General features: G+C 32.4%; 1 pseudogene; it reads right to left on the bottom strand.

The window, feature by feature from the left end:
* Positions 1 to 3,369: 3,369 nt before the first annotated feature.
* LOC112476875 lies at positions 3,370 to 3,488 on the bottom strand (annotated as a pseudogene).
* Positions 3,489 to 11,471: the final 7,983 nt, after the last annotated feature.

Here is an 11,471-nt window from a genome sequence, read left to right as displayed (position 1 = left end):
GTAATTTAATCCTCTGTGCATATATTACATTCAAATGCAACAAACTAGGCAAACACTGTCTTTGTTAGTGGTACTTAATTTACATGTCCTGTTTACATTTTCATTTATACCTCATAGAGTTAAGCAGTATTTCTGTAATTCCTACTTTATTTTTTGAGTGGCTCAGGAAGTATTTACTTTGCCTACACACATATAGCATAAAATTACTTGTTTGTTATTGAGTCATCAATTTCATATTCTTTTCGTAAAAGTTTTGCTAGTGGAAATCTCAACACTGTAGCACTAACTACTCATTAGTGTAATATTTATTTTTGCTAGTATCATATACAGATGTAAAATGAAGTGAATGATGACAATCATATTTACTAAAATTTTCCAATACTTTTTTTGTGTGACAGTCATTGTTCTAAATATTTTATATGTCTAAGCACATTTAACCCTAGACACAACCTAATGAAGTAGTTATTATTATCTACATTTTACCAGGAAGACACTGAACTCAAAAAGGTTAGGTAATGGCTGAAGGTCTGGCAGCTCAATAAAATCCCATCATTTTCTTTGCTGTTTTATTTTCTAAAGCTGTTTTGAATGTGTATTAAAAGAATGTGTAAGTCTGTGAACTAAAACTCATTTTCTACAAGTCTTTGTAATTAATGAATGTTAAGCAATCATATGACATAAAATATACTGAAATTGCTTTAAAAAGAATAACTTTCTAAAAGTGAGAAAAATGAGGTACAAAAAAATAAATATTAAATATTTTCAAAATGTGCACATAAATTTTTTATCAGACTTAGAGTTGCAATAACATCATTTGATTAAGAACCCATAATCATTCAATGGAAATTTATTTATTAAGCATTTCCTTTCTGGCTGATTCTTTATTTTTCCTACAAGACAATGCAATTAAGAGATAATTCAGGAACACACAGGCACATAGAGTTTAGAATCTATTTTCCATTAAAATAAATCATTGCTTATTTTGAGGTTCTACTGTTTTATCTTTCAGCTTATTGTGGTGCAGTTGACAAAATTATAAGATATTTAAAGTGTACATCATTGTGATTTGATATTTATATATGTTGTAAAAGGATTCCACTACACAGTTAATGAACACATATTTTTAGTTTGTTTTTTATTTCTATTTTTTTGAGTAAGAAACTCTAACAATATGTGTTGGTTTGAAACTCAACTGCTTTATAATAAGTATATAATATAACTAAAATGTAAGATGGAGTGATTTGTTTTTTTTTAATTTAATAGTTATATGTTCATGGGCTTTTCTTACTATTTATTATTGGAAACTGGCTTCTCAAATAATACTCTTCAGAAGCTTCCTTCTAAAGCTGAAATAAATTATATGGTGCCAAAAGATGTGCCCTCACAGCAGGCTGCGATGCTCATTTACTTCCAGGTGTTCACATCATCATCCCTCCTTACGCAAAACAGCCCATAGAGAAGAATCATGTCAGAGATTTGAAAGGCATATATCTAGGTTCTGACACAAATTGGAATGCATGTGCCAAACTTCCCTTTCTACTCCAAGATTCTATAACCCTCTTTATTTTAACTCCATAGTTAAAGTGTGCGCTATGTCTACAGTGTGGTCACCCCACAACTAGCATCATCATCATGTCTGGGATTAGCCATTGTTACCCTCCAATAGTCTGATGTTCTGATTCGGCAGTTTAAATGTATCTAGACTTTCGTTTTTTGAAATCACTGTCATCATTTTAAAGTGGAAGCATATTACATTGTATGAAATATAAAAGAGGCATAACCCATGTCTTTGAGGAGGACACAATTAAAGATAGGAGATTAAGTCTGGCTGTGAAACATTTCATTAGTTTAACTAAAGGTAGTATATTAAAAACAGATGTGCATAGAATTTACAGAGATCTGAGCACCACACTCTAGACACACTATCTTCTGGGGTATTTCATTTAGGGAGCAAGACAGCTAATATTTTACAGGAAAGATTTCCCCTTTATAAAATAGGAATTATAATAACTATTCTCATTGGGATGAAAAGAATTATATGCAATGATAGAAAGATAACTGGCTCATACTGTGTCCCTGGATGTTTCTTTTGTTCCTTTTTATTAATGCATTAATAGAAAAAAGAAAAAAATCCTAAAAGAAAAACCATCTAATAAGTATGAAAATCCATTAGAGATGCTTCATACTTTCATTTCCTCTGTCACTCTAAGTGATGCTTTGATTTTTAATCAAAACCACAAAGACTTGCACAACTCATACATATTATAGAAGAATAGAAAATGAATAATATGTTGAAAAAGTTGAAAAAAATGGAAACCTTCAATTAAGTCCATTGTATATTGAAAGAACTTAAATTTGAAATAAAAATATTCACTATGACATAAAATATAGTTTTGCTATGGTTCTATTCATGTTAGTCACTGATGAGGTATATGGCCTTAATCTGAATGTCAATGACATTCTCAATTTACCATATAAGAATCAACATAGATTATTAGCAAATGATTTGACACATTTTGTGTATATGTTCTTAGTCTTTGAATTTACCATTTAGTATTCACAGTCTGCAATACTGTTTCTGAAAAAAATATAAAATGTGTCTATATATTCTTACAAACTCGAATTGTAGAAAATTTGAAGAAAAATTTTAAACATTATTCTAAAGAAATTTTTTTTAATACTTTCTAAAACATGGAATACTAAATGGCAAATAACATAATATTACTATATTAATTATCTATTGAGCCTAACTTTCTAAATTTATAATGATATTAGATACATTAATTTTATACAAATAGTTCTCAATTGCTTAATAATCTGAATTTGTTTAAAAGAATAAATATTTATTTGGAAATATTTTTTTTGCTATGATACTGATTTTGTGGGAAACTTTAAAAAAACATTATTAGGAAATGCCTACGCAAAAACTACCTTTGCGATGAGAATTAACATTTGTAGGTATATCTAGGCAATTATAATATTCAAGGGAAAAATTACTTGACACTTATTTTGGTGTTTAGTATAGGAAGGGATAACTAGAACAAAAATAATGTTCTTTCTCACTAACAATGAGTTGTTCGATAACTAAAATTTATAGGCAAATAATTCTGCTTTACTTAACATAATTGAGATTTTGTCAATTTCTCATTATCCTCAAAGTGGAAGAGATTCTGAAAACTGATACAAACCTCTAAAGAGCAGAAATTAATTTATTTTGCTTGTAAAGATGGAGCTATTCAAGACTATAAAAATGTGACATCATTCAGATTTAAGCAATATATATATATATATGATACACATATATATATTTGTATTATATATATATACACACACAATATACATATATGTATACATATATATATATATTTACGCCTACAGCACCTGGTATTCTTAGGTGGTCTCCTATCCAAGTGCTAACCAGGCCTGACCCTGTTTAACTTCTGAGATCAGATGAGATCGGGCACGTTCAGGGTGGCATAGCCATAAATTCTTAAGCAATATTTTTGAAACATTAGTGTTATAACTGGTGAATAATGAAGAATGATTAAAAATTATAACTAATTAGATGGCTGAGTCTATATCAGCCACTATAATTCACTACATTAACTTACAAAGTAGAAAATCAATATTATTGAATTATTAAAAATCCATTTCTACATATAAACATATATTTAATAATATATCCTCTGCTGAATGTATTGTTCCTTCTGGTTTTAGCTTAAAAATGATTAATAATTTGTATGAGTTGCTGCTTACAACTCAACCCCTATAAAGATTTCATGATAAATTGTCATATTGGGTCAAATTAATAGCTTGCATAAGCAAATGTTTTGTTTCTGAATGACGCCAAAGGACATTTAATTAAGATGGGGAAAAGACTAGCCATACCACTTATCCCTGGAGAATCCTGTTTATATTTTTTTCATCCAAATCTGAATTCTCTCTTTAGTTCACTTTTTCTTAAGCCAGTTTCCTAATTCTATCAAAATATTTTCATAACCTTGAGATTTTTCTGTAATAAATACTTGTATATGCACACTACACATACACGTACTCTCTTGTTCATACTTTTTTGCCCTTTAAAACATATTTTATATATATATAATATATTATATCTATAACATATACACACACACACATACACAAACATACATACAGTCTGTCATTAGTTTTCCATGGATGGCAGTGATTTATATTTGCTTTTTTGTTTTAATTCCTTATTCGAGTTTCAATGGGGCCTCTTGGATCTCAAGAGCTATCTATATAGCAGTTTCTATTAACAGAAAAAAATAATTAGATTCTTAGTTCATTCAGGCTACTATAACAAAATACCATAGACAGGATAGTTTATAAACAACAGAAATTTTGTCGAATTTGCCTTTTCTGGTTTCTAGAGACCACCCACATTTGTCAGCTTATGACATGTGCTCCCATCTTCAAAGTCATAAGCTGTTCTGGAGGTTGAAAATGTGAGAACAGGGTGCTGGCATGGCCAGATGAAGGCTAGTGAGCTCTGTGGGAGTCCTTTTATAAAGGCACTAATCCCATACATGAGGGCTCCACCTTTGTGACCTAATCACCTTCCAAAGGCCACCTTCTAACACTATCACCCATGGGAATTAGGATTCCAGCATGTGAATTTTGGGTGACGTAAACATTCATACCATAGATATATTGATAGAGATAGATAGGTTTTTACATAGAGGGCAGGGTAAAAAGAAAGACCCTGGGGAAGGCTATCAATGGGAAATGATCACTGAATGACATATATAAGGCTGGGTAGGGAATCTCCAGATTAGTAAGGCTAGTAAAGTCCAGGTGGAAAGAGCAATGTCATGGAACCCAAAGGATGTTCAGGAAAAAGCTTTTTTTTTTTTTTTTTAATTGATCAGAATATAAGGATGTGTAATTAAAAATATAGGCTATATAATAAAGTTATTCAAATACCATATTTGCCAGTGTTTTTCAAATTTTTAAAATTGATAAATACACCATAGTTTGTAACCTGGGATTTAAACACACATAACTATCTTTTAAGGACCTTGCTTTGCCAGGTCCTTATGTTTCTATAGGTCAGAAATCTGAGACGGGTCTCACTGGGCTAAAATTCGACCACATCACTAGGTACTGGCAGGACTCTTATTTCTTTCTGGAAGTCATTGGGAGGTGTGGGTGGGAAGGGAGTCTCATTCCTCGCCTTTTCTCATTTCTAGAGACCACCCACATTCCTTGGCTTATGGCACCTGCTTCCATCTTCAAAGTTATCAATGGTGTGTCACATGCTTCTTATACTATCCCTCTGGTTCTGTGACAAAAGGAAAACTTGGAAAGGTTTTATGCTTATAAAGGTTCATATGATTAAATTAAGTCTTCTAAGATAATAAACTGCCCATCTCCAATGTCTTATCCTTAATCACATATGCAAAATTCATTTTGTCATGTAAAGTAATCTATTTATAAATTCTGGGAACTAGGATATAGACGTCCTTGGGAAGTCATTATTCTATCTAATATAGTCCACGTTCTAGTCCCCTAAAATTTATATCTGTCCCACATGCGAAATTCATTCACTGAACCCGTTCCCCAAAAGTCTAACTCATTAACATATAAACCTAAGTGTCTAAAAATCTCATGTAAATCTTATCAGCTCAAAAGTCCCAAATGTCATCATCTAAATGATATAATTTAGATATGGTGGCACTCTGCATATAATCTATCCTGGGGCACAATTCTTTCTCATTTTTGAATCTGTGAAAGTAAAGAAACACATTATCTGCTCCTGAAATACAATAATAAGACAGGCATAAGATAACAGTTATAGTTATACCAATTAAAAAAAAAGAAGAAAATTAAAGGAAAAAAAAAAAGGAGGCACAGCAATTTCTAAATCTAGCTGGGCAAACTTCCATAGGTTTCAAGGCCTCTGAATCTTCTGTGGTTTTTAGCTCTTTCCAGGCTTCCTCCTCTGAATTATCCTTGACTTTTCATGAAATATGGCAAGTGTTTGCAGCTGAATAGTTTTATCGGCTTATTTCCTGCCAGTAGAATTTTAGGGGTTCAATAGCCTTCTTTCATTTCGTACTTTATCCCTTTTAATCCAAACTAATACTGTTTCTTGCAGTATAAAAATTTTAAGAACCTTGTGGATCTCCCATATATGTCATAGAGATTTACTCCATTAGACAAGAGACTTCCACAGATATTTCTTAGACAGTTCTTTATTTTTGGGTTCTGTTGAGATATCAGAGGGACAACACCCTTAAACTTCCTAGATGTTCTCTGGCTTGATTGAGAAGATCTGAGAGTCACACTCTCAGTGTCTTCAAAGAGCTCTTCGTGTGACTGAGTATTGTGACCTTTTGATCCTTTTGAAGTATTGGCAAAGTTGTTACAACCACACCCTCAGCTTTTTCTTTGTATCATACATTCCTGACAGTGTGTCTCCTAAGTTGGCATGTTTTGCAATCTGGATAGGCTGAGAATTTCCCAAATCATCACTTCTTGGTTCTTTTTTATTTAATCATTCTTCTTTCAATTTATCGCTTTCTCCTGGCATTTTTACTACACGCAGCAAAAAGAAACTAGGCTGCTTTTTCTTCCTTTGCTTGGAAATCTTCTCAGCTAAATATTCTATTTCATGACTTATACGTTTTGCGTTTTATACAGCTGTAGGAGACAATTCTGCTAAGATTTCTGCCACTACATAAAGAGGAAAACCTTCCCTCCAGTTTTCAATAATGTGTTGCTTATTTCCTTCCGAACCTTCACCAACAGCACCCGTTATGTCCATATTTCTACTAATATTTGCAATGATTTAGATATTTTCTAAGGCAAACTATATTTTCTCTGCCTTGCTCTTCACTTCCTTCTCAGTTTTCACTAGCAGAGCCACTAACAACCACATTTCTATCGACAGCATGTGCAAGGCAATCTAAGGTTTTTGAACGTGTTCCTCAAAATTCATTCAGCCCCACTAGCTGCCCAATCCACAGCTACTTTGACATCTTTGTAGATATTTGTTAAGGCACTATCTCACTCTCTATTGTTGCCAAAACAAATTCTCACACCTGTAGTGGCTTTAAAAAACACAAACATTTTCTTATAGCCAGCAACATCCTCTTCCTAGCAATGTTCCCTAAATAGGATGAAGGCTCTCTTTTCCTCCTTAAGTTTCAGCTGATGGCCACTAATTCCAAGGAACGGAATCAACAGTGATTTTTTTTCTCCTCAAAATTCATGTTTTGCTCATAGACTGCACACTATTCAGCACTACTTACTGTGTATTCTGCTGTTTCATTATTTATCTTCACAATACATGTCAAGTTATCTTAAGAATACAATTAGATATCTGAGGACAGGAACTTCTGGTATTCCAAGTGTTCACTACAGTGTTTTTCTATGCTAGTCACTCTGATTCCATGTGTGAATGATGATGCAAAGCATGATGGATAACAGGATAGTTAAAGAAGGAACATTTGCTTTATGAAATGAAATATTTAGAAAGCCAAAATATTTTACTAAGATTGAGAGACTATGCATGTTTTGTGTAATAACTTATCATTACTCTCTAATTTATAAGTGCAGCTATTATTAATAAAATATTTTAGTTTATAAATGCTTTTAACACACATCATCTTATTTGATTTTTACACTCAAAAGTACTCTTACACAAAAGAGCAAAACAGAGTCACTTCAGATTTCAATTGTGTTTGCTAAACTTGCACAAAGTCAAGGAAGATGTTAGTAGGAAAACTGAAACATAAACGTAGGACATATGATTCTAAAACCTGTGTTTTCCTCACTATGCTATAACCTCTTCTTTCATGCAGCATTTAGAATAAATTAATTATTGATACACATGCTATTTGTAAACTTACAGTGAATTTTTTAAGACATAAAGATGATACAATATGGAATAATTTTAGAAACCTCATTCTTGCTGTTATAGGTGGAAATATAGCAATATTGTATTTGTCAGAAAGAGCAATTATTCTTATTAGAAAAGAAGTCACATCATAAAGAGTTGAGTGAAATCAACATTGAAAGAGCACTGACTATTTAGATTCCTTTTTCTAAACATTTAATACATTGTGATATTTGTTAGTACAATGCCTTATTGCGTATTTTTGAAGTTTTTATAAAAGCACATAATTGACCATAAGATGTGCCTAATGGATAACAAAGGTAGTCCCAACACTTAGAAAAAAGGTTTAGTACTGAAAATTAAATTATGGTTATATGTACCACATCTTCTTTATCCAATCACCTATCAAAGGACACTTCAGTTGTTTCCTTGTCTTGGCCACAATGAATAATGCTGCAATGAACATTGGGGTGCATATATCTTTATGGATAAATGTTTTCATAAGTAACCAGAGAGGAATTGCTGGGTCATATGGCAATTCTATTCTTAACATTTTGAGGAATCTTCATAATGTTTTCCATAATAGCTGTCCAGTTTACATTCCCAACAGCAGAGTATGAGGATTCTTTTTTCTCCACGACCTCTCCACACTTGTTATTATTTGTCTTATTGATAATAGTTGTTCTAATAGGTATGAAGTGGTACCTCACTGTGGTTTAGATTACATTTCCCTAATAGCTAGTAATGTTGAGCATCTTCTCATATGTCTGTTGGCTGTTTGTATGTCTTCTTGGGAGAAATATCTGTTCAGTTCCTCTGTCCATTTTTCAATTGCATTGTTTGTTTTTTTTTGTTTTTGAGTTGTATATGTTCTTTATATATTTTAGATATTAACCTCTTATTGGAGGTGTCGTTTGCAAATATCTTCTCCTATTTTGTTGGTTCTCTCTTTGTTTTGTTGATTGTTTCTTTTGCTGTGCAGAAGCTTTTTAGTTTGATATAGCTTATTGTTGCTTTTGCTTCCATTGCATTTGAGGTCAAATTCATAAAATCCTTTCTAAAACCAAGGTCCATGGGTTAAGTACCTATGTTTTCTTCTATGCAATTTTTTTGTTTCAGGTCTTATATTTAGGACTTTCAATCCATTTTGAGTTAATTCTGTATGGTGACAGATAACAGTCTGCTTTCATTCTTTTTCATGTGGCTTTCCAATTTTCCCAGCACCATTTATTGAAGAGGATTTCTTTTCTCCATTGTATGTTTTTGGTTTCTTTGTTGAAAATTATTTGCTCACATATATGTGGGTTTATTTCTGGGCCCCCAATTGTGTTTCATTGGTTGGTGTGTCTGTGTTTCTGCCAGTACCATGCTGTTTTGATTATTGTCACTTTTTAGTTTAATTAGAAGTCAGGCAGTGTGATACATCCAGCCTTGTTTTTTTTTTTTCACAAGATGGCTTTGGCTATTTGGGTTCTTTTTTTGATTCTATACAGAACTGAAGATTTTTTTGTTCTATTTCTTTAAATAATGGCTTTGGGGTTTTGATAGGGATTGCATTAAATCTGCATATTGCTTTGGGTAATATGGCCATTTTAACTATGCTGATTCTTCCAATCCATGAATATGAAATATCTTTCCATTTCTTTATGTCTTCTTCAATTTCTTTTAAAAATGTCTTGTAGTTTTGAGTGCATAGGTCCTTCACAGCCTTCGTTACTCAGCCATAAGAAAAGATAAAATGCTGCCATTTGTAACAACATGGATGAGTCTTGAGATTATCATGCTAAGCAAAATAAGTCAGAGAGGAAAAGTTGAGAACAATATGTTTTCACTTGTATGTGGGATATAAAAATGAAAGCAACAAATGAACAAGACAAACAAACAAAAACTCATAGACAGAGACAGCAGTTTAGTGGTTACCTAAGGGAAAGGAGGAGAGGAGTAGTAAAGGGTAAAGGGAGTCAAATATATGGTGATAAAAGGAGATTTGACTTTGGGTGGTGAACACACAATGCAATATACAGACAATGTATTATCAAATTGTACACTTGAAACATATAATTTTAGTAACCAATGTCACCTCGATAAATTTAATTTTAAAAAATGGTGAGAACCAAAAAAATTAAATTGTGGAAGATTAATAATTAAATAGATGACTAAGGAATCTTAGTTTATGTGCTTCATTATTACTTGAGAAGCAGCAAAAACAAAAAGTTTGACTTTAAAATATACCAATCAGAATGCATCATCATGAAATATTGAAAACTAGGAATCAGAAAGGAAATAGTTAACAGTGCCCATCTAAATACTTAAAGAGGTTTAGAGAAACAGATTTCTTTAGTCTCAATAGCAGAAGAGTCCTGCTAATGAGAGTAAATGTATATCATGGAGTATGACCCTTTCCAGAGTCAAAGGTCTAGGTAGGAGCATCTGATTGGTTTTATTGTTTGATTCTGTGATCAGTTATAAACTTGTGAGTCATAAAACTCTCTTGTGAATACTATGTTCCCCAAATCTTCCGATTAGAATGCAGATTACAATATATACTTCTCTTTTAAGAAAATGTGCTGGGTGGGCATAAGTCACCAATGCCAATACCTTTTAGTATTACTCTTTGTTAATTGGTACATTTACATTAACATGTAAAATAGTCTACAATAATTTTTTTTGCCGAGTGTACTTATCGCCCACAAGGAACAGAAATGGTCTCTGGTTAACTTTTGCAGCCAAGTTATTTCTTAGAATCACGTGTAGAAGCATACAGAAGTGATATGAGGACTGGGAAATCAGATTCATAAAATGGTCAGTGATTAAGAAATTCTAGATAGAATACTCCTTTTTAGACACTTGCTGCAAAGACTCTCCATGCTGCAAACACTGTTGTTATGAATAATTTCTTAACTGCTCATGGTGTTTTTAACTCCTCTGTGTTTCCCATTCCAGAGTCAAAGGTCTAGGTAGGAGCATCTGATTGGTCAAGTTGAGGAGAGTAAATATCTCGAAAATAGTAAGTCTGTTTGGTTGTTAAGCAGCCAAAAAAAAAAAGACAATTGTCATGAAACCAAGGTAAATTTTTTGCTATAAAGTGAGAACAACTCTCAAATGTCTGGACTTTTATGAAAGGCTGGGATCAACATTTTTTTTTCCTTTTTTTTTTTTTTTTATAAAATGAGCAGTTCCCAGTGATGGAAAGGCTTTAAATATTATGTAGTTTCTACTTATCTCATCTTCAGTTGAATATGGATGGGTAATAATGACAAAGGCTTCCCTGAGATAGTCCTTTTTATTTATTTATTTTTTTGGTGGTGGGGGAGGATAACAGATCCCTTTGTGAGAAAAGTATTTCTTGTATCAATCTCTTTTCCTTTAGTACTACATCTACCTGCTAGAACTATAGAAGAAATAGACCCAATTATTCTAAACATAGTCATCTCTTTTAAATTAAATATATGCATGACTCTTTATCATTTTTCCAATTTAATCAGTTTGTTTGTTTAACAATTTTTCATATGACATATCTTGAATCAATATTTCTGCTTCTGCCGTTCCCCTTTGACACACACACACATGCACACACACACACACACACACATCCCCCCCGACACAC

This window comes from Pteropus alecto, unplaced genomic scaffold, assembly GCF_000325575.1.
Source record: "Pteropus alecto unplaced genomic scaffold, ASM32557v1 scaffold81, whole genome shotgun sequence".
Classification (NCBI taxonomy): domain Eukaryota; kingdom Metazoa; phylum Chordata; class Mammalia; order Chiroptera; family Pteropodidae; genus Pteropus; species Pteropus alecto.
This window is presented reverse-complemented; position numbering and strand designations above follow the sequence as displayed.